Source organism: Mandrillus leucophaeus, unplaced genomic scaffold, assembly GCF_000951045.1.
Source record: "Mandrillus leucophaeus isolate KB7577 unplaced genomic scaffold, Mleu.le_1.0 Scaffold178, whole genome shotgun sequence".
NCBI lineage: Eukaryota > Metazoa > Chordata > Mammalia > Primates > Cercopithecidae > Mandrillus > Mandrillus leucophaeus.
The window spans coordinates 2,731,750-2,751,128 of NW_012101787.1; the positions used below are offsets into that span (position 1 = coordinate 2,731,750).

The 19,379-nt window shown below is 44.4% G+C and overlaps 1 protein-coding gene across 2 annotated transcripts in view; it reads left to right on the forward strand.

Moving 5' to 3' along the window:
- The first annotated feature begins 17,936 nt into the window (after positions 1-17,936).
- The window catches only part of KIAA1462 (KIAA1462 ortholog), a 116,443-nt gene continuing 115,000 nt past the window's right edge, over positions 17,937-19,379 (forward strand). Inside the window, exon 1 of one of the 2 annotated variants that reach the window (XM_011977327.1) lies at positions 17,937-18,064. The gene's annotated coding sequence lies outside the window, so the exon portion shown is untranslated. The remainder of the gene's footprint in view (positions 18,065-19,379) is intronic. The other variant, XM_011977328.1, reaches the window with a different exon arrangement.

Below are 19,379 nucleotides of genomic sequence, written 5' to 3' on the forward strand. Positions count from 1 at the left end.
AATTCTCTGATTAATTGGTGGTTGTGGCTGGCATTTGGATTTTTTTTTTTTTTTTTTGCTTTGCAACTCTGTGTATAATAATGTTTTAAAAGTTTGTGTCAGATTTAATTAGAAACAAATTTCACAGCACATTCATTTGCTTGGTCTCACTGCCCTGGACTCCCACTAGTAATTTTCTCATAGATCCTTTTCTCAATGGCAGCCAAAATCTCCCAACGCAATAGAAGTATAGTTTCCAGGCAGAGAACTTGGGCTCCGGAGTTAGTGACCCGCTTAAGCCCTCTTTGAACTCTGTAGCCATGCCTTCGGCCGGCTACTTAATTATGCTGGCCCTCATTTTCTGATCTATAAAATGGGTGTGGTACTACCATAGTTCCAAGAGCAGCTGTGAGGATTAGTGGGTGGTCATCTACACAGGGCATCTAGCAAAGTGCCCAGCCCATAATAGGGGCTCAAAAAATAATAAAAACTACTTTTAAAAATAATATTAACTGCCAGGCATGGTGGCTCATGCCTGTAATCCCAGCACTTTGGGAGGCCAAGGCGGGTGATCACCTGAGGTCAGGATTTCGAGACCAGCCTTGCCAACATGGTGAAACCCCGTCTCTACTAAAAATACAAATATTAGCTGGGTGTGGTGGTACCTGCCTGTAACATCAGCTACTTGGGAGGCTGAGGCAGGAGAATTTCTTGAACCCAGGGAGTGGAGGTTGCAGTGAGCAGAGATCGCACCACTGCACTCCAGCCTGGGCGATACAGCAAGACTCCATCTCAAATAATAATAATAATAATAATAATATTAACCATTTTACTTAATGGTATATGTGTGTCTGAGGTATGGGATGTACATGTGTCAGTGGTGTGTGCATCTGATATGTGTGTGTTTCTGGGAGAAAAAACAATGTGTGTGTGTATGCATACGTGTGTGTGTGCTCGCGTGTGTGTGCATGCGTGTGTGTGTATGCATACGGGTGTGTGTGTGTGTGTGTGTGCACACATGCATGTGTGAAGTTCTTGACTTTGTAAAGAAGGGGTCTTTCCTGACTTTCTCACCGCGGGCCTGCATACAGCCATCTGTCCACCCCAGGTCGGCTTCCAGCTAGCCTCGTTTAAAATACTTCAGCCCCTCACACCTGTGCTTCCTGGAACTTAGATCCACATCTCAGGTAGAAGGAAGACCTTGCCCCTGGATGAGAAGAGACCAGCTGCATTCCTTGCTTCAAAGCAAACCAGCACTTCCTGAGCTCCACAACTAGAGGCCCACCCTTTTCCTGGCCCGAGTGTTTACTCCTTTTCCTGGTGTCCAGGGACTTCGATTGAGCTCTCCCCACCTGACTCTCTTCAGCAGCAGCCTGGGTGGCACCATTATCCCTTGTCCTCACTGCACCCAGGGACCAGTGGGCCCTGCCATTCTTGCCTGCTACCTTGCAGTCTCTAGAGTAAACCTCCCTGGATCTGTCTGAGATCAACTGAGCCTTTTGTGAATAGCTCATTCACAGTGTCATTTGCAGCGTGCAGGGCCTTACAGAGCAACCGCTAGAATATTCAGCATCAAATATTCTCTAGTTGGGTGCTCAGCGTGACAATGCTGTGTTGGCAAATGAACTGTCAACACCGGGACAGACATTTGTAATTAGACAAACTCAGCAGGGAGCTGCCTTTCGTCTCCTGCCCTTGGTGGGTTTGGATCCATGCCTTTTAAATCTCATGTAGCAGATTTAGAACGAGGACTCCAGAACGAAATACAAGTGTCCGATGAATTATAGCCCTACTGCCCCACTAATTCCAAGCCATATATTTTATAATTTTATACTTCTACCTAAGTGTGAACAGCGTGTATATGCCACCAGCTGGAGACACCATCTGAAGCAAGTTTGGCACCGAATGGAGTTTGGCCTCATCCCACCCAGATGACAATAGAGAGTAATGATTTGATCACTATGAGATACATTAATTTGGCTCCAGGCTGAAATTCTTTTATAGGTACTTATAGTTTGAGGATAGCACTGCTCAGTCTGAAACTAGAAAACCACAGGCACAAAATCATAAGAACCCCTAAACCTAGCAAAAGAACATTCTAGACCAAGACTGTGAGGTAGGAGGGGTGCCTTTCCTCTGTCTCCTTCCTCACCTCTCAGGTCTCAATACCTCGGCCTGTGACTGTCTTAGAAACAAAGAGAGCATGGGAGACGTATGGCCTGTGTTCTAATGCTATCAAGGACATATTTTAAAATGGAATATGTTGGGTTGTGCCTATGGAAAAGGCCATAACAGCATGAACTACAATTTCCTTGGTTCCTGAGGTTTTGTGATGATCCCTTTGGAGCCACAGCAGTGTGGGATTCAGGGCACCCTCAGGGGGATGCAGTCACCAAAATGCTGCAAAGAATCTCATTACAGCACATTTTCCCTTTTAATTTGCTCTCCTGGCAGATTGCAAACTGGAGCTGCAATGCTGGTTCTTAGGTATGTCTACCACGTCAGTGTATGTTACGTTGACACGTAACTAAATTTTTTGTTGCTTTGATCTTTCTCTTTCTTTCCTTCCTTCTTTCTTTCCTTCCTTCCTTCTTTCCTTCTTTCCTTCTTTTCTTTCTTTCTTTTTCTTTTTCTTTCTTTCTTTCTCTTTCTTTTTTTTTCTTTCTTTCTTTCCTTTTCTCCTTCCTTAATTCCTTCTTTCCTTCTTTCTTCTTTTCTTTTCTTTCCTTTCCTTTTCTTTTCTTTCCGTCTTTCTTTCTGTCTTCTTTCTTTCTACAGGGTCTTGCTCTTTGCCCAAGCTGGAGTGCCAGCCATGGCATGATCATAACTCACTGAAACTTCTGCTTCCCAGGCTCAAGCTATCCTGCCTCAGCCTCCTGAGTAGCTGGAATTACAGGTGCCCACCACCACGCCCGGCCAACTTTTGTATTTTTAGTAGGAGACGGGGTTTCGCCATGTTGGCCAAGGTGGTCTCCAACTCCTAACCTCAAGTGATCCGCCCACCTCAGCCTCCCAAAGTGCTGGGATTACAGGCATGAGCCACTGTGCCTGGTGCTTTCATTGTTCAGTTGTGTAAAATTGCCCCAGAATTTGAGGTTTCCCTACACATTCCATCTCATCAGAGGGTGGTGCTTGTGGCTCCCAAAAGCACCCACTCTTGCCATGCACAGAGGCTATAATTGATAAGGAAACCTGTTCTGAGAGTGAGATGACAGGGTTCCTGTCATCTCTGGGGTCTACCATGACAGTGTCTCTCAATTGCAAGCCCTGACCATTTAACGTCACCGTGTGGAGGGGGTGACTTATGCCTGGACCTGGAGCAGACAGGGCTGGCCCTAGCCCGCTGTCTGCCTCCACTGGGACGATGTGTGTGACCATATTGGGCAGCGATGATTTGCTGGTGCTTTTGCCACGTCCATAACCAGGCTATGGTTGGGATTACCAGGAAACCCCCCCGAGACTTTGTACAACATGTTGTAGGTGTGTGTTGTGAGGTTTTTTTCCCGATGTGATCATGTCATTCAGGCATTCTTAAATGGTTCAAAACAATGTTTGTTTATTTATTTTGACAGAGACAGGGTCTTGCTATGTTGCCCAGGCTGGTCTCAAACTCCTAGGCTCAAGCTATCCACCTACCTCAGTCTCCTAAGTAACTGGGACTACATGTGAGCACCAGCACACCCAGCTAATTAAAAAAAAAAAGAAATTGGAGAAACAGGATCTCCTTATATTACCCACGCTGGTCTCAAACTCCTGGGCTAAAGCGACCCTCCCTCCTTAACCTCTCAAAGTGCTGGAATTACAGGCCTGAGCCACCACACCCAGATTATAACATTAAGAATTTCTGACAGTGTGACTTTAGGTTGTGTCCATTTACATCCCTGCCCTTCTTCTAGATTTTCTCTGGATGTCACCTCCCCCATCAATGCTGTCCACTCATTTTGTTAAATTCTTAGGACCCCGATCCTGGGCCTATTGGGTGGACATGAGGTGAACAGACCTCCGAGGCATCCACCCGTGACTCTCCCAGGGCAGGCCTGTCTGGTGGCCGCGTTCCTTCTGACATGCGCAGAAGCTCAGCGGGTGCTGGACTATCCCTGAGTGGAGAGTGCAGACACTGGGCTCTGAGCCTGAAGAGGCTCCTTGCAGTTCATCAAGAGATGGTTGACAGTAGGGTGTGAGGATCCAGTTTTACTGGTGGACTCCTGTGTCAGCTGAGTCAGGGGTCCCAGCCGCTCTCTGCTGGTCTTCACTGGTAACTTCATGTCTAGTCACGGGGTGTGTGTGTGGGGGGTGGGGGGCGGAGTTTGCCCACCCTTCAGGCAGAGAGCCTTGGACTTGAGGTGCCTTCCAACAACAGGGCTAGCATTGCCCTATTCAGCAGACAAAGTGGGAGAGGGCAGGAGTGAGACTGGGCCTTGGTTTTTCTAACCCATTTTCCTGAAATAAGAGCCAAAAGAGGCCTGGCGCGGTGGCTCACGCCTGTAATCTCAGCACCTTGGGAGGCCAAGCCGGGCAGATCACAAGGTCAAGAGATCAAGACCATCCTGGCCAACATGTTGAAAGCCCGTTTCTACTAAAAATGCAAAAATTAGCTGGGCGTGGTGGCACACATCTGTAGTCCCAACTATTCATTCAGGAGGCTGAGGCAAGAGAATCACTTGAACCTGGGAGGCAGAGGTTGCAGTGAGCCACTGCTCTCCAGCCTGGCAACAGAGGGAGACTCTGTCTCATTAAAAAAAAAAAAAAAAAGAGCCAAAAGTTGAATTCTCACATGGAGCTAACCTAAGCAGCAACACTTCAGGCAGATAGAGGGGTGCAGAGATGAAAACCCCAAACACCCAAAGTTCCCAAGTTGTAAATAGTTTTCTTCTGAATATATTTGATGTCAGAAATAAAATCCTCTGGATTGTAGACAGTCACAAGCACTCTGGAAGCAAGTTATTGTGGTCCAACTTAAGAGGAGCCTAGACTAAAACCTGGACATTCACTTCCCAAGATCTCTTTTCCAGAACTATCCAGAAAGTCATGAAATCTACCATCAATTTTTCCATCAATCTTTGGTTGAGGAAAACTGGCCCTGGCAAGTGAAGGAGAAAGTTCTTTTTAATCATTTCTTGTTCTCCCATCCCCACTCCGACCTGAAAATAGCCTTCCCTTTGGTAGATGAAAGGCACCTCTTGACAGTTACCAAGATGAGGGTGTGTTATTCTTTGCTGAACTTGTTTGATTGTACCCGAAACTGGAAGAGGGCTGTGTGTTCTGCAGCATCGGATTAACAATGAGTACATATATCCAAGGTCCTTTGGGGGCTCAGAGTAGCAGGGGTATTGAAACTAAGAAGGGATTTTAGCCTTGAGCTGCCTTAAATCCTCGTCAGAACAGGGCAGTCGGGGAGGAAAATTAATAAAGGATTTGAACCCTGGTTCCCAACCAGAAGTGGACCCTGAGCTGGGGCCAGGAAGAGAATCTGAGAACCCCAGCCCTACTTAGTGGCCCTTCTCCCACCAAACCGTGCGTCCTGGGGCACACCACTGTTGCCTGTTTACTGCTTGGCTGGAAGCAGAAAAAGATGCTGAAAAATGTTCTGGTCTTAAAAGAATTCCTTCCTTCGATCCCAAGTTTTAAAATTTACGAAGAACAGAATATAGTGATTTGTGACAACATGGATGAACCTGGGGGACATTATGCTTAGCGAAATAAGCCAGGCACAGAGAGACAGAAGCTGCATGCTCTTTCTTATTTGTGGAATCTAAAACACTTGAGCTCATAGAAGCAGAAAGTAGAATGGTGGTTACCAGGGGCTCAGGGTGTGGATGGGGAGGGGAGGACTGGGAAGATGTGGTCAAAGGATATGAAATTTCTTTCAGACAGGAGGAATAAGTTCAAGAGATCTACTGTACAATGTGTGACTATAGTTCATCACAGTGTATTGAATACTTGAAAATTGCTAAGAGAATAGATATAAATGTTTTCAATATAAAAAATAACTGGCTGAGCGTAGTGGCTCACACCTGTAATCCCCGCACTTTAGGTGGATCCCTTGAGTTCAGAAGTTCCAGACCAGCCTGGCCAATATGGTGAAACTGTCTCTACTAAAAATGTAAAAATTAGCTGAACATGGTGGTGGGAACCTGTAGTCCCAGCTACTCCAGAAGCTGAGGCAGGAGAATTACTTGAGCCCGGCAGGTGGAGGTTGTAGTGAGCCGAGATTGTGCCACTGCACTCCAGCCTGGGCAACAGAGCGAGACTGTAGTGAGCCGAGATTGTGCCACTGCACTCCAGCCTGGGCAACAGAGCGAGACTTTGTCTCACACACACAAAAAAAGAACAGTGAAACGCTGTATGTTAATTAGCTTGATGCAATCATTTCACAGTGTATATATGTATCAAAACATCACATTGTGCACCGTAAATATATACAATTTCTATTTGTCAATTAAACTTTAATAAAACTGAAGAAAATATAGTTTAAATAAAACACTTCAACTTCTCTTGCACGGTAAGTTAGATATAGGAAAGGAGATTGCCTGTTTAAAACCAAAATGCAGGTATCAGTTCTCATGGCAAGTTCAGAGATCCACACAGGGCCCCAAACCTGGTTAAGCCTTCACTGATGTGTGGCTTTGAATAGATGACTTAACCTCTGTGTGCTTCAGTTTCCTCACCTACACTCTGTAGATAGTAACTTGCCTCGGGGGTTGTCATGAGGATTAAAGAGGTTAATATGTAGCATGACTAGAGTACTAACTAGCTCACAGCAAGCACTAGATAGGGGCTAGCTATGACTGCAAAAACCCCTTTCTTCATCTTATAGGACACCAGAGTCGGAATTGCTAGACCTTTAAGGGTGTAACCCACTCCACCTCTTCGTTTTCCTGCCAGAATTCTATTCCCGACAAAAGCCTGTTTCTCTTCATCTTAAAGATCTCTAAGAAAAGACAGTCCACCAATTCCTCAGTTATCTGATCGGTAATAATCCTTCCTTCCACTTAGAAAGTCTTCCTTATAAGTAAATTAACCTCTCTTCTGGAAATTAAAGCCATTTTCTCTCATGTAAGCTATGCTAAGATAGAGAAGTGCCTTTCTCCTTAAAACAACTCTCCTATATTTAAGTGCTCTATTAAACCCCATTTTCTGGTTTTCCTTCCCCTGGAAAGAATGGGAATCAGTTACCTTTTCTCAGGGGCGCATTTGTATTACCTACTTGACATGCCCTTGTTCCTTGCTTTCTTGTATTCTGTAACATCACTCTTAAAAACCAAAGCCACAAATGAAATGAGTCAATTCTGACCATTTTTGTTGATGCCCCAGGTGAGGGAGAGATGCCTGCATAATTCTGGCCCATTTCACTGCTGCTTAATTTTGGTGTTGTATATACTTGTTTTCACACCCATGATCAAAGATACCAATAAATGGCTCCTACATCCCAACTATAGGGTGAGTTCTTGACCTTTTCCCATGTTTTATTGTTTTATTCTACTTGTCACTCTCCATTTCTGGATCTTAGGATACATTTGAGTCTGTCTGATATGCTAGAATCACATCTCAATTTGGACTCATGCTTTTTCTTTCTTTCTTTTTTTTTTTTCTGAGATAGAGTCTCGCTCTGTTGTCCAAGATGAAGGGCAATGGTGCAATCTCAGCTCACTGCAACCTCTGCCTCCCGGGTTCAAGCGATTCTCTTGTCTCAGCCTCCCGAGTAGCTGCGACTACAGGCATGCGCCACCACGCCCGGCTAATTTTTGTGTTTTTAGTAGAGACAGGGTTTCACCATGTTGGGCAGGCTGGTCTCGAACTCCTGACCTCATGATCTGCCCACCTCACCCTCCCAAAGTGCTGGGATTACAGGCGTGAGCCACCACACCTGGCTTGGACTCATTCGTAAATCTGGACAGCAAGATGGTAAGTTTCTTGAGGCAGAACATGTTATTATTTATCTCATACTCCTCATGGCGCCTGACTCAGAGAAGAGCCTGTGAATACACCATTAGATACATTTTCTAAGTCACCCCTAACAATGTTCAGTGTTAGGGATTATTAAGACTAGACTAGAGTAGGACCAGTAGTTAAGAGACTTTGGTAGGCTTCCCCTCTGCCATCTCTCCAAATGGACATGGCTGTGGAGTGTGTCTGAATGGGAACTCAGGTGCTGGGTGCCCACATGGAAACATGGTGCTTAGATTTTCAGCCCAAGTATTATTTTATCTTAGAGTTGGAAATTCTCAAGAAGCGTTTGCAAAGCCCCACAAAGGGAAAACTTGATGTGTTCAGGGCTCGGATGCCATTCTGATGAGCTCTTTGGAGAGATATGGAGGGGGAAAGTGGAACGTTGTGAAATCAAACCAACAATTACAGTGTCTCGGAACTTCAACGTGGTTGGAAATTATTGATTCAAGTCACGCTCTCCACCGGGCCACTGTCTGTGAGCAGTGTTCTTTAAAAAGAATTATATAGCCACTTGCTAAGTATCTATAAGTCAGGTTTATTTCCAGCTACTCCCATATGTGTCCCCTCCGCCCCAAATGGCTGGCCGTCCTCTGCTCTCGCCTTAGCCTCATTTCTGTGGCTTTGCTGAAGCTGTTTTCTTGCCAAGTAAGCCCTGCCGCTTCTCCAGTCTAGGGACATCTGATGCAGCATTCAAATCCTTCCTGAGTCCTCCTTTCTCACGCCTTGGTCTCTCCTTGTTCAGAGGTGCAAGTTTGGTCTTCCCAATTACGTATCACTGACTGTAAACCACAGTCTCCCCTTTTCTTCCATCCCTTAATTCCCACAAAGTTTAACAAAGAAGAAAGAGCTTCAGATCAGTGTAGTCAAAACACCACCAGTTTCCAGAATCAAGAATCACCCAGTGACATTTTTAAAAAGATCTACTGAGGCCAGACACAGTGGCTTACACCTAGAATCCCAGTGCTTTGGAAAGTCAAGGCAGGACGATCGCTTGTGTCCACAGGTTAAAGACCAGCCTGGGTGATATAGCAAGACCCTGCCACTACAATAAAAAATACATTTAAAAATCTAGCCAGGTGTGATGATGCATTCCTATAGTCCCAGCTTCTATAGGAAGCTGGGGCAATCGCTTAAGCCCAAGAGTTGAAGACTGGAATGACTGGAATGAGCTACAATTGTACCACTGCACTCTAGCCTGGGCAACAGAGTAAGACCATGCTTCTTTTTCTTTCTTTCTTTCTTTTTTTGAGGGGGGCAGTTGGGGGAACTTAGTTTCACTCTTGTTGCCCAGGCTGGAGTGCAATGGTGCCATCTCAGTTCACTGCAACCTCCACCTCCCAGGTTTAAGCGATTCTCTGCCTCAGCCTCCCGAGTGCTGCGATTCCAGCCGCCCACAACCACACCCGGCTAATTTTTGTGTTTTTAGTAGAGATGGGGTTTCACCATGTTGGCCAGGCTGGTCTCAAACTCCTGACCTCAGGTGATCTACCTGCCTCGGCCTCCCAAAGTGCTGGAATTACAGATATGAACCACCTTGCCCAGTCAAGACCATGTTTCTAAAAAAATTTTTTAAAAATACACTGAATCAGAATTTCTAGAGGTGAAACCCAAGAATCTGCTTTTTAAAAAAGCTTTTCAGGGGTAAGTCTGAGGATAAGTCAAGTTTTGAGAACTACCAAAAAGATTTCAGAGGAGTTTGTGTCAAGTCAGAATCTTGGTACCTAGATGGTGGAGGCCAAGAACCCTGGGCGTGGTCCCATGAACCCCAAAAAGCTTTCTTCCCAAGAAGCACTCAGCAAGGTCACACCAATGGAGCCCATGGGCACTTTTTGCTGCTGTGATGCTGTATACACTGAAATAGTGGCTTTTTGCTCCCTGGAGATATTTACATTTTTATTTTTATATCTACTGATTTTTATATCCTGCATCACATCTACTTCCAAACTAAATGCCACTGCTCTTACCAAGAGCACTTACCACTGGTCACCAGTTTTGTATTGAGAAAAACAGACTTGGCAACTCTCATTCTTTATCCCTCCTACTCTGAAAGATAGTGCTTCTTTGGCCAATGTAGGAGACAGATTCTATTCTGCTTAGTGCTTAGCCATGGTTTTGTTCATGACATGCTCATCAGTTCTCAGAAAGCACAACCCCTGACCACTGTCATTGCCCCACGCATTCTTCTTTCCCAGGCAGGGTCTGTTCAAGTGTGGTGTTGGGCTGAGCGTCCGTGCATTTATTCAGCCATTGTCTTGGCTGTGGGCTCCTGCCTTTAGATTTGCTGCAACGCTTGTCTGTAGCCTTCCTAATCTGTGGCTTGGACTGCCCCATCTGCCTCTAATCTTGGGCCCCTTTTGTTGTTGTTGTTTGAAGGCACCAAATTTTACTTCCCATGTAGTATCTTCTTGTTTTATTTCAAACCACAGGGAGGATGTGATCTCAGCATCAATAAAACAGTTTACTGAGAAGCTAATATGCCTAGGACAATTTACTGGGGCACTGGGCCTTCAAAGATGAGTAAAATAAGGATTTTGCTCTAGAGAGGGCCATATTCTGATGAAAGAGACGAAAACCATTCAGAAAAAAAGCAGTTTACAAGGCCAGACAGCAAGTACAAAATGAATGGCCCACCACTAGCCCCTGTCTGACTCTGGAGGAAGGCTTGACCGTGGAGTACTTGAAAACATCATGGGGAATCCGCATAGCTCAAGGCCTGGTATACAGCAGGGGCTCAATACGTACCTACCAAGTTAATACACAAATGACTTGATGATGCTAAGTTGTGTGAACCCTGAAAATTTGAGACAGGTCTCAGTTAATTTAGAAAGTTTATTTTGCCAAGGTTGAGAAGGCACACCCATGGCACAGCCTCAGGAAATCCTGATGACATGTGCCCAAGCTAGTCAGGGAACAGCTTAGTTTTATACATTTTAGGGAGACATGAGACATCAATCAATATATGTAAGAAGTACATTGCTTCAGTCTGGAAAGGCAGGACAAACTTGAAGCAAAGGCAGGAAGACTCAAAGTGGAGAGTCGCCTTCCAGGTCACAGGTGGGTGACAGACAAACGGTTGCATTCTTTTGAGTTTCCAATTAGTCTTTCCAAAGGAGGCCATCAGATATGCATCCATCTCAGTGAGCAAACGGGTGACTTTGAATAGAATGGGAGGCAGGTTGGCCCTAAGCAATTCCCAGCTTGACTTTTCCCATTAGCTTAGTGATTTGGGGACCCCAGATTTATTTACCTTTCTCAGTGTTAAACTATGCCCTGAAATATATGTAATGTACACTCAGAAAAGAAACAAACCACACACCACACACAACACACACACACAGACACACACATTCTTCACCAAGGAAGCCTGAGCCTGTTTTCCCAGAGAATAACATAGTGAGAAATTTAGAAGCACACCCGCTTGTGAAAGTTAATCTGTATGTTAATGTCAGGGGTCATTTATCGAACAGCGACTGAGTAAATAGGACCTACCGGATACTGTTTATACTCAGTATATGGATTAAACACTAGTAGTGTAAATTTATTGATTCACAATATAACAAGGAGACAAAGGAGATGACCATTCTGTCAGCTGAGCTATGCACAGTAACTACCTGATTTATTTAGTAATCAACTAACTTATATCCCACTTCCTTCCAAAACAGATTTAATGTCAAACCATTTACAAGACCCAATGTAGGAGGCAAGTTATAAAAAAGGTGAGAAATGGGACACCAAAAAAATGACAAAGCTGGGTGCAGTGGCTCATGCCTGTAATCTCAGCACTTTGGGAGGCCAAGGTGGGTGGATCACCCTGAGGTCAGGAGATCGAGACCAGCCTGGCCAACATGGTGAAACCCCATCTTTACTGAAAATACAAAAATAAGCCAGGCATGGTGGGATGTGCCTATAATCCCAGCTACTCGGGAGGCTGAGGCAGGAGAATCGTTTGAACTCAGGAGGCAGAGGTTGCAATGAGCCAGGATCACACCACTGTACTCCAGCCTGGGCGACAGAGTAAGAGTCCATCTCAAAAAGAAAAAAAAAAGAAATGACAAGAAGCTGGACTAATTGAGTCTCCTTGCAACTTTGGCTAAAAGGAAGTCACACGGGTTAGTTAGAATGTAAGTTTTGGAGAGGAAAAAGAAGAAATTTTTCTCCTAGTCCTAATTTCAGAAGGAAATTATGTCATGGGGCTATTTCTCTAACCCTAGTCCCTTAATGACCTGCTGCTATCCCTATTTTCATGACTAGTGGGACTCTTACTACCAGGTAGGTAGCTAACTTTCTATGTGGTAGGTGTTGCGTGAATTCCTATACACATACTTTAAAAACATTTAATCCTACACCTGTCCTGTGAGGGGTCCTATTATCTCCTATTATCTTGCAGGCAGCCCTTTTTATGTGTAGCCTTCCTAAAGCAGCTGATGTTCTCCATGAGCAGGTTTTCTGCAGCCTGGGAATTAACATGTGGAGAGAAGCCACTGCAAACAACCGGAAGCCTCCCCAATAGCAGATAAGAAAATCCTGCTCCAGAGACAATTTTTATCTAGAGAGAGAGGCAGGAACACACTGCTGTGTTCTGCCAAAGCAACTCAAGGACATTTAGAAGGATGTCTCAAGACTGTTCAAGGGGCAGTGCCACTTCTGACCATTGGGGACACTGATTTTGATCAACCACTACCTTAGTTGTTTAGAAGCAACCATGGCATGGAAACCAATACGCTAGACTTGAAACCCAAGAAGTTGTTTCGAGGCCTAGCTCTGCCATTGCTAGTGGTATAAATTTGAGCAGGTCACTTAACTTATCTTAGCATCAGTGTTTTCACCTGGTCATTGTGGCAAGAAACAGCTTCACCATCTGCTATGCTGATAACATGGAAACTGTAAAGTATTCAAAATGAAAGCTACAATATGTTATTGACATGGTTTGGATTTGTGTCCCCACCCAAATCTCATGTTGAATTGTAATCCCCATTGTTGGAGGAGGAGCCTGGTGGGAGGTGATTGGATCATAGGGGTGGACTTGCCCCTTGCTGTTCTCTTGATAGTGAGTGAGTTCTCACAAGATCTGGTTATTTAAAAGTGTGTAGCACTCTCCCCATTGCTCTCTCTTCTTCCTGCTCTGGACATGTAAGAAGCATATCCTTCCCTTTCACCTTCCACCACCATAATTGTAAGTTTCCTGAGGCTTCCCCAGTCATGCTTCCTGTACTGTCTGGGGGAACTGTGAACAAATGAATCCTCTTTTCTCTTTCTCTCTTTCTCTCTTTATTTCTTTCTTTCTTTCTTTCTTTCCTTCTTTCCTTCTTTTCTTTCTTTCTTTCTTTCTTTCTTTCTTTCTTTCTTTCTTTCTTTCTTTCTTTCCTTCTTTCTTTCTTTCCTCCCTCCCTCCCTCCTTTCTTTCTTTTTCCTTCTTTCTTTCTTTCTTTCCTTCTTTCTTTCTTTCTTTCTTTTTTAATAAATCACCCAGTCTCCGGTATTTCTTTATAGCAATGCAACAATGAACTAATACAGTTGTTTAGCCCAAATTTTAAAACCCTACATGTTCTTCTTCATACGTAGGCCCTAAGAATCACTAAAATTTCATATTATCTAGTTTCTGCTATTTTAATTTTCTTCTTCTTCATACTCTTTGCTGCCTCCATGCCCTCTTCCCTGTGCCCTAAATCCTGGTGATTGGTTGCCTCTCAGCCCTGCCTCTCTCCTTCTTATTATCACTTAGTATCACAAGACCCTAGCTAAGAAAGGAAAGGAAAAGGACGGGAAGGTGTATTAGTCTGCTTTCACACTGCTGATAAAGATATACCCAAGATTGAGTCATTTATGAAGAAAGAAAGATTTAATGGACTCACATTTCCACATGGCTGGGGATGCCTCACAGTCATGGAGGAAGGCAAAAGGCACCTCTTACATGGTGGCAGGCAAGAGAGAGTGAGAGTCAGCTGTTATTGTGCATTGTGATTGTGCCTGGGCTACAGAGTGAGACTTTGTCTCAAAAAATAAGTAAGTAAATAAATAAATAAAATAGAGGAAATTTGGTAAGTGAATTGGTTACCCAGATGAAGGAAAAGCAGAGAGGTGCATTGGGGATGGTGAGGCAATGAAGAGGTCAGAAATAGCAGGAAGCCACTACCCCACCTCCCTTCGAGGTTGAAGGACAGAGCCAGAAACACTTGGCAGAAGCTGAGCCCAGGGGACCTGCCCCAGCAGAGCTCAAGTCCCAAATGAGAGGACGTAGCCCTGCTGGAGACACGAACTGAGGTTACGGGGGGAGAATACCCTGGCTTCTCCCAACTTCTTGCCTTTTCCCCTCCCACCATGTCTCCCACTGGTGGGACTCAAGTGGAAACCACAACACAGTCTACAATACGCAAGGAGCAGGGCCAGCCCACTGCTGGTCCCCAACACCATGACACAAGGCAAAGAGGAAGAGAGTGAAGAATGAGCCCAAAGGCAAATGAGCCAGGCATTGCTACAAAATCACATTGACATATATTCATTCAAAACTGCATCAAGGCCAGAAAGACAAATCCTAAGAGTTGGTCAAGAAAGCAAAAAGAAACTATATGGTTTTGTTTTCAGTACCCGCATCAACCATACACATTCACACTCTTAGTTGCAAATGATACCACTAGCTTGTTGGAGAAAAAGAAAGTTGATCAAAGGGTATTACTAGGTCACAGAATCTCTGGGAGACTAGAGACAGGCATGGAAACTGCACAACCAGGAGCACTGAACAAGTGACACACTGAGTCCCCTGCAGCCACAGAGGTGGGGCCAGGCAGACACCAAACAGGACACCAGACTGGCCCTTTCTGAGACCAGCCAGAGAGTTGTGTCCCCCTGCCAGATGGGGGATTCCCATAGCACAGATTTGCTCCCTTTTCTGCCTCCTCCTGGTTCTTACTAGTTGAGTCTCTTGCAGTGCACCTGCTGTGCACCCCGTAGCACTTGCCTGTGCCCCAGCGGCAAATGAGGCTGGAAAAGAGAGTCCTGGCTTCTACTTTGGGGAAGGGGAACTCAATGTGGGAAGTCCAAGTTCACCAAAGGGAAACTGGTCACCAGATGTGAGGTGGCCATATGTGTGATAACTGTGCAATTTTTGTTCACTACCGAATGTTCCCAGGTTTGCCACAACGTGACCATGAAAATGGATACGAATAAGGGGGGTGATGCCACCCACTGAAATAATGGCACAATGCTAATGACAATGCCACTTGCCATGACCGGGCTGGGTCCTTTCATGCTCTGGGCCTGATAGGGACAAAGCTGCATCCGTTGGCCATGTGATCGCTTTGTCTTCTGAGGGTGTCCTACCAGAGAACACAGACTACTACCAAGCCTTAGAGTTAGTTATTACAGAAGGGAACTCAGGGGACACCCAGCCTCCTTCCCACCAAACACAACCTTCTTCAGAGTCTCCTGAGAACTTGACAGCTCTAGCTGTTGGAAAGATCCTTTTCCTAACTGTAGTTGATGCGTATTTCTGCAATGAGGCTCTTCTTTCAGGGGCAAGGGTTAGAAGGATAAGGCCAGGTTCATCCCTGAGGAAGACCATTTTAGGAACCTCATCTTCAGAGACTATCAGGTAACCCTTTTATTCACCACCCTTGAGATTACATTCTGGTAGAGTAAGACTGATTGGGTTATTTTTGTCATAACCATTAATAGAGTATCCCCTCTATGTCTTTGACTGTTTTAGATTCTAGGGATAAAAAGATGAATAAGACATGGTGTTAGCTCTCAGGAAACCCACAGTGTAGTAAGAAAGGCAAAGACAAAAATAGATAATGGGGGTGTAACTAAGGTAAGAACTACAAGAAGAGAATGAGCAAAATATGATAAGAGGCTGGAGGAAGAAGCCTGAGAAGATCCATAGAGAGCTTGAAAGACAAGGTACCCTTGGGAATGACAAGGAGGAGGCCCTGACAGGGCTCCAAGGCTTCTATATGAGAGACCAGTTGAGAGACAGCCATGTTGAGTTCTTGGAGGTGAGGTCAGGTACACTGTGTCTGTCCATCAGTGTGGCTAGGCAGGAATGAGAGTATCTGTGTAAAAGACTTTCTCTGATGAGTGAATAAGGAAATTGGAGACTTAAGGCCTGAATATGAGTTGGTGGTGTGTGTAGATGTTCCCTCCATAGTATGATCTTTAGGAATTATTGAAAACAACCTCCTTGTTCCTTTCTTCCACCCATTTAAAAATAAAAATAATGCAAAACAAAACAAAAACCCTCTGTAGCAGAAATTTTTTCTATGAAGGACCAGCTAACAAATAGTTTGGGCCTTGTTGGGCCCCACAGTCTCTGCCACATCTATTCCACACTGCTGCTGTCATGCAGAAGCAGCCAGATACAGTGTGTAAATGAGTGTGTGGTTATAGACCAATAAAACTTTATTGACAAAAACAGTCAGTGGGCTGCCTTTGGCCCGAGAGCCATGGTTGGCCAACTCCTTTTTTTTTTTTTTTTTTTTTTGAGACGGAATTTCACTCTTGTTGCCCAGGCTGGAGTACAATGGTGTGATCTTGGTTCACTGCAACCTCTGCCATCTGGGTTCAAGCGATTCTCCTGCCTCAGCCTCTCGAGTAGCTGGGATTACAGGCGCCTACCACCTTGCCTGGCTAACTTTTTTGTATTTTTAGTAGAGATGGGATTTCACCATGTTGGTCAGGCTGGTCTCAAACTCCTGACCTCAGGTGATCCACGCGCCTTGGCTTCCCAAGGTACTGGGATTACAGGCGTGAGCCACCACACCTGTCCGGCCAACTCTTCATCTACAGAATCAAATTTGCAAACCATTGCTTACCACTTTGTTTGCTGGCTCTTTTCTGAGTGCACATTTTGAATTTGTGTGTGCAGGTAGGATGGAAAGAGTCCTCTGTGGGAGGGCATAGGGCGACTCCGGAAGAGAAGTGATGGGCAGAACGAAGAGGTCCCACTGAGCTCTGTGAAGAAAAGGATCGGCTACCAGAAAGAAGGACAGGCCCACTCATTTCTCCTTGCGGAGTGCCTCCTGGCCACGTGTCCTGTTGTCTAACCGTGGTTCCAAACTGACTGGTTGCATCTTGGCCAACTGCTCCTAGGCAGGGCTGCCTTTCGTCCCTGAGGTGACAGTGCACATGATAATTTATATTTTGGTGCAAAAGCACCTCAAGCTCCTTTGAGACGAAAGACTCTATATAAAACTGAGTTATGACCCTGCTTAATAGGAGCACTGCTGTCTTTTTCCAAAAGTGGAGTTAAACCCCTCTGGCATCTGCAAAGGGCTGGCTGTAAAGGATCGTTGGCCCTTTCATCCACTCTCATTTTTGCTGTTGATTCTGCGTGCCATAAATCATTCTCCTCCAAGTCCAAAGGCGGCATTTGTATTTGCCAAAATACTAAGGAGGAGGATCTCCAACTGGTTGAAGCTGAGACTGGATCTTTGCTTTTTAAGTTGTGTGGGAGGTGGGGAACAACACACACACACACAGACACACACACACACACACACACATTAATCCTCCCTTAATAACATTCCAGAATAGCTATTCCCTTACCCTATAACTTCCTATGGATTCTCATGACACTGGTTTTGTTTTTGCACAAAAGATTTGACTTGGTCAGTCACGCTCCTTTGTTATTTTGTACCTTTAATCCCCTTTCTCTGTGGAGAAAGGCTTCCACCAGAAAGGTAATTCTCTTGGCCAAAACCCAGGACCACACAGGCTCAGTACCAAGCTTCTTTTGGGACAGTATTCGACAGGGCATACCAACACATCTTTTTTTAGAAAAGACCGTAAGTGTCTTATCTTACTCCTTTGGAATTTTCCGCAGTTATTTAATCTCTAGTTTAGGAAAAGTTGGTTTGAGGGTTCTTCAAATCTCCTCTAACCTCTTACATCAGATCTGTGAGCTTGATTCACTTGAGGTGGATGGGTGCTGTGTTTGCCAGCATACCTCATTTCCATCTCTCCTCCCTACTGACTAGAAACCTTGTGGTTAAAATAACACACAGCCTCTATTCAGAGCTCAAACTTAGAGCTGCTATCGGAGGAGGATTTTAGATTTAGGAAATTCTCAGCAGAGCATCCGAGGGGCTTTTGAAAAATTCAATTCTTTAGACGCTCATGAAGAAATCAGGGATTTCCTCAGGTAAATATTTTCTTCCCTTTTCCATTGTTTTGTCGAAAGGATGATTAAGAAAATAGGGCCGGTAATCACTGAAAAACGGCAGCTGCTTTCTAGCTTTTTGCTGGTGAACAGGGCTTGTGATGGTTTCTCTGAAAGGGAAATAAAGTGATAAAACAAGGATCTCCTGGAGGGAGAGCTGCAGAAACAATTCTCTGTGGAGAAAGGGCTGGGTGTTTGAGAAAGAGAGATGCCTTGGCGGAGTCAGCGCATCGTATTTGGTTGTATATAGGTTACAAAGGTAGAAAATACAGTCTGTTGGTCTTATTCACTGTCTGGGGCAGTGGCTCTGAGGTTGGTCACGTGACCAGCTCATACAGGAGCAGTTCCCAGAACTATCTTTAGCATCATATGTTCTTATTGAATAAAACTAAACTGCTTCTCCTTCCATGTGGCTGCTCTTCAAGTAATTATGTGCCACTGTTTTTTATCTGTTTATATTTCTATCTATCTATCATCTATTATATATCTATCATCTGTCTATATTCTGCTTTAAAATTTTTGTGAAATACAGTTCTATTATCTCATATTTTCATATTTTTTAAACTCATGACTTTCTAAGTGATACATCATTAGAGACTTGTCTTAAATCTATCGCAAAATGTGTTAACATTTTCTTCCAATACCAGTAACTATGGTCTCCTGAACTAAAAGAACAGTTCATTTGCAGAATGAGTCATTTTTCTGAAAAACCTGCCACCACACCTCCTGGTCTTTCTTTTTTTATTGTGCTGTTTTGTGTTTTTTGGTAAACATCTGTGTCTATGAAAGGTTTCAATATATCTCATTGTGGCTGGACCAGGTATTTTCTAGTTTGCCAATCTAAAACTCTCCTGAGACATTATCATTTTTCCTTCACACTTGCATTTGAAGAAAATTTCCTACCTACTTGATGATAAAGCCAAATAATCAATCAATCAGTTGTCAGTCAAACATTTATTCACATGCATGCATTATATATGCTCTGCATCGAAATAGTTACCAAGGTTGGGGGAAGGCAGTTTCAAAGAAATAAATATCACCCTTGGTGTTTATCCTGTATCTCCCATCTACATTTATCAAATAGTTACAAAACATTATCAGATAGCACAAAATCAAGTGCCAAATTTCAAACTTCAGATTACAGGTGAGGTTGAAGTGGCCATACAGCTACCATTCAGGAGAGCCCACTGTGCACAGGGAACTAAGTCAACCACTTTGCAATCATCTTATTTTATTCTCTCAATAGCCCTTATTTTACATATGAGGAAAGAGAAACTTACAGAGGGGGCTAAGTGCC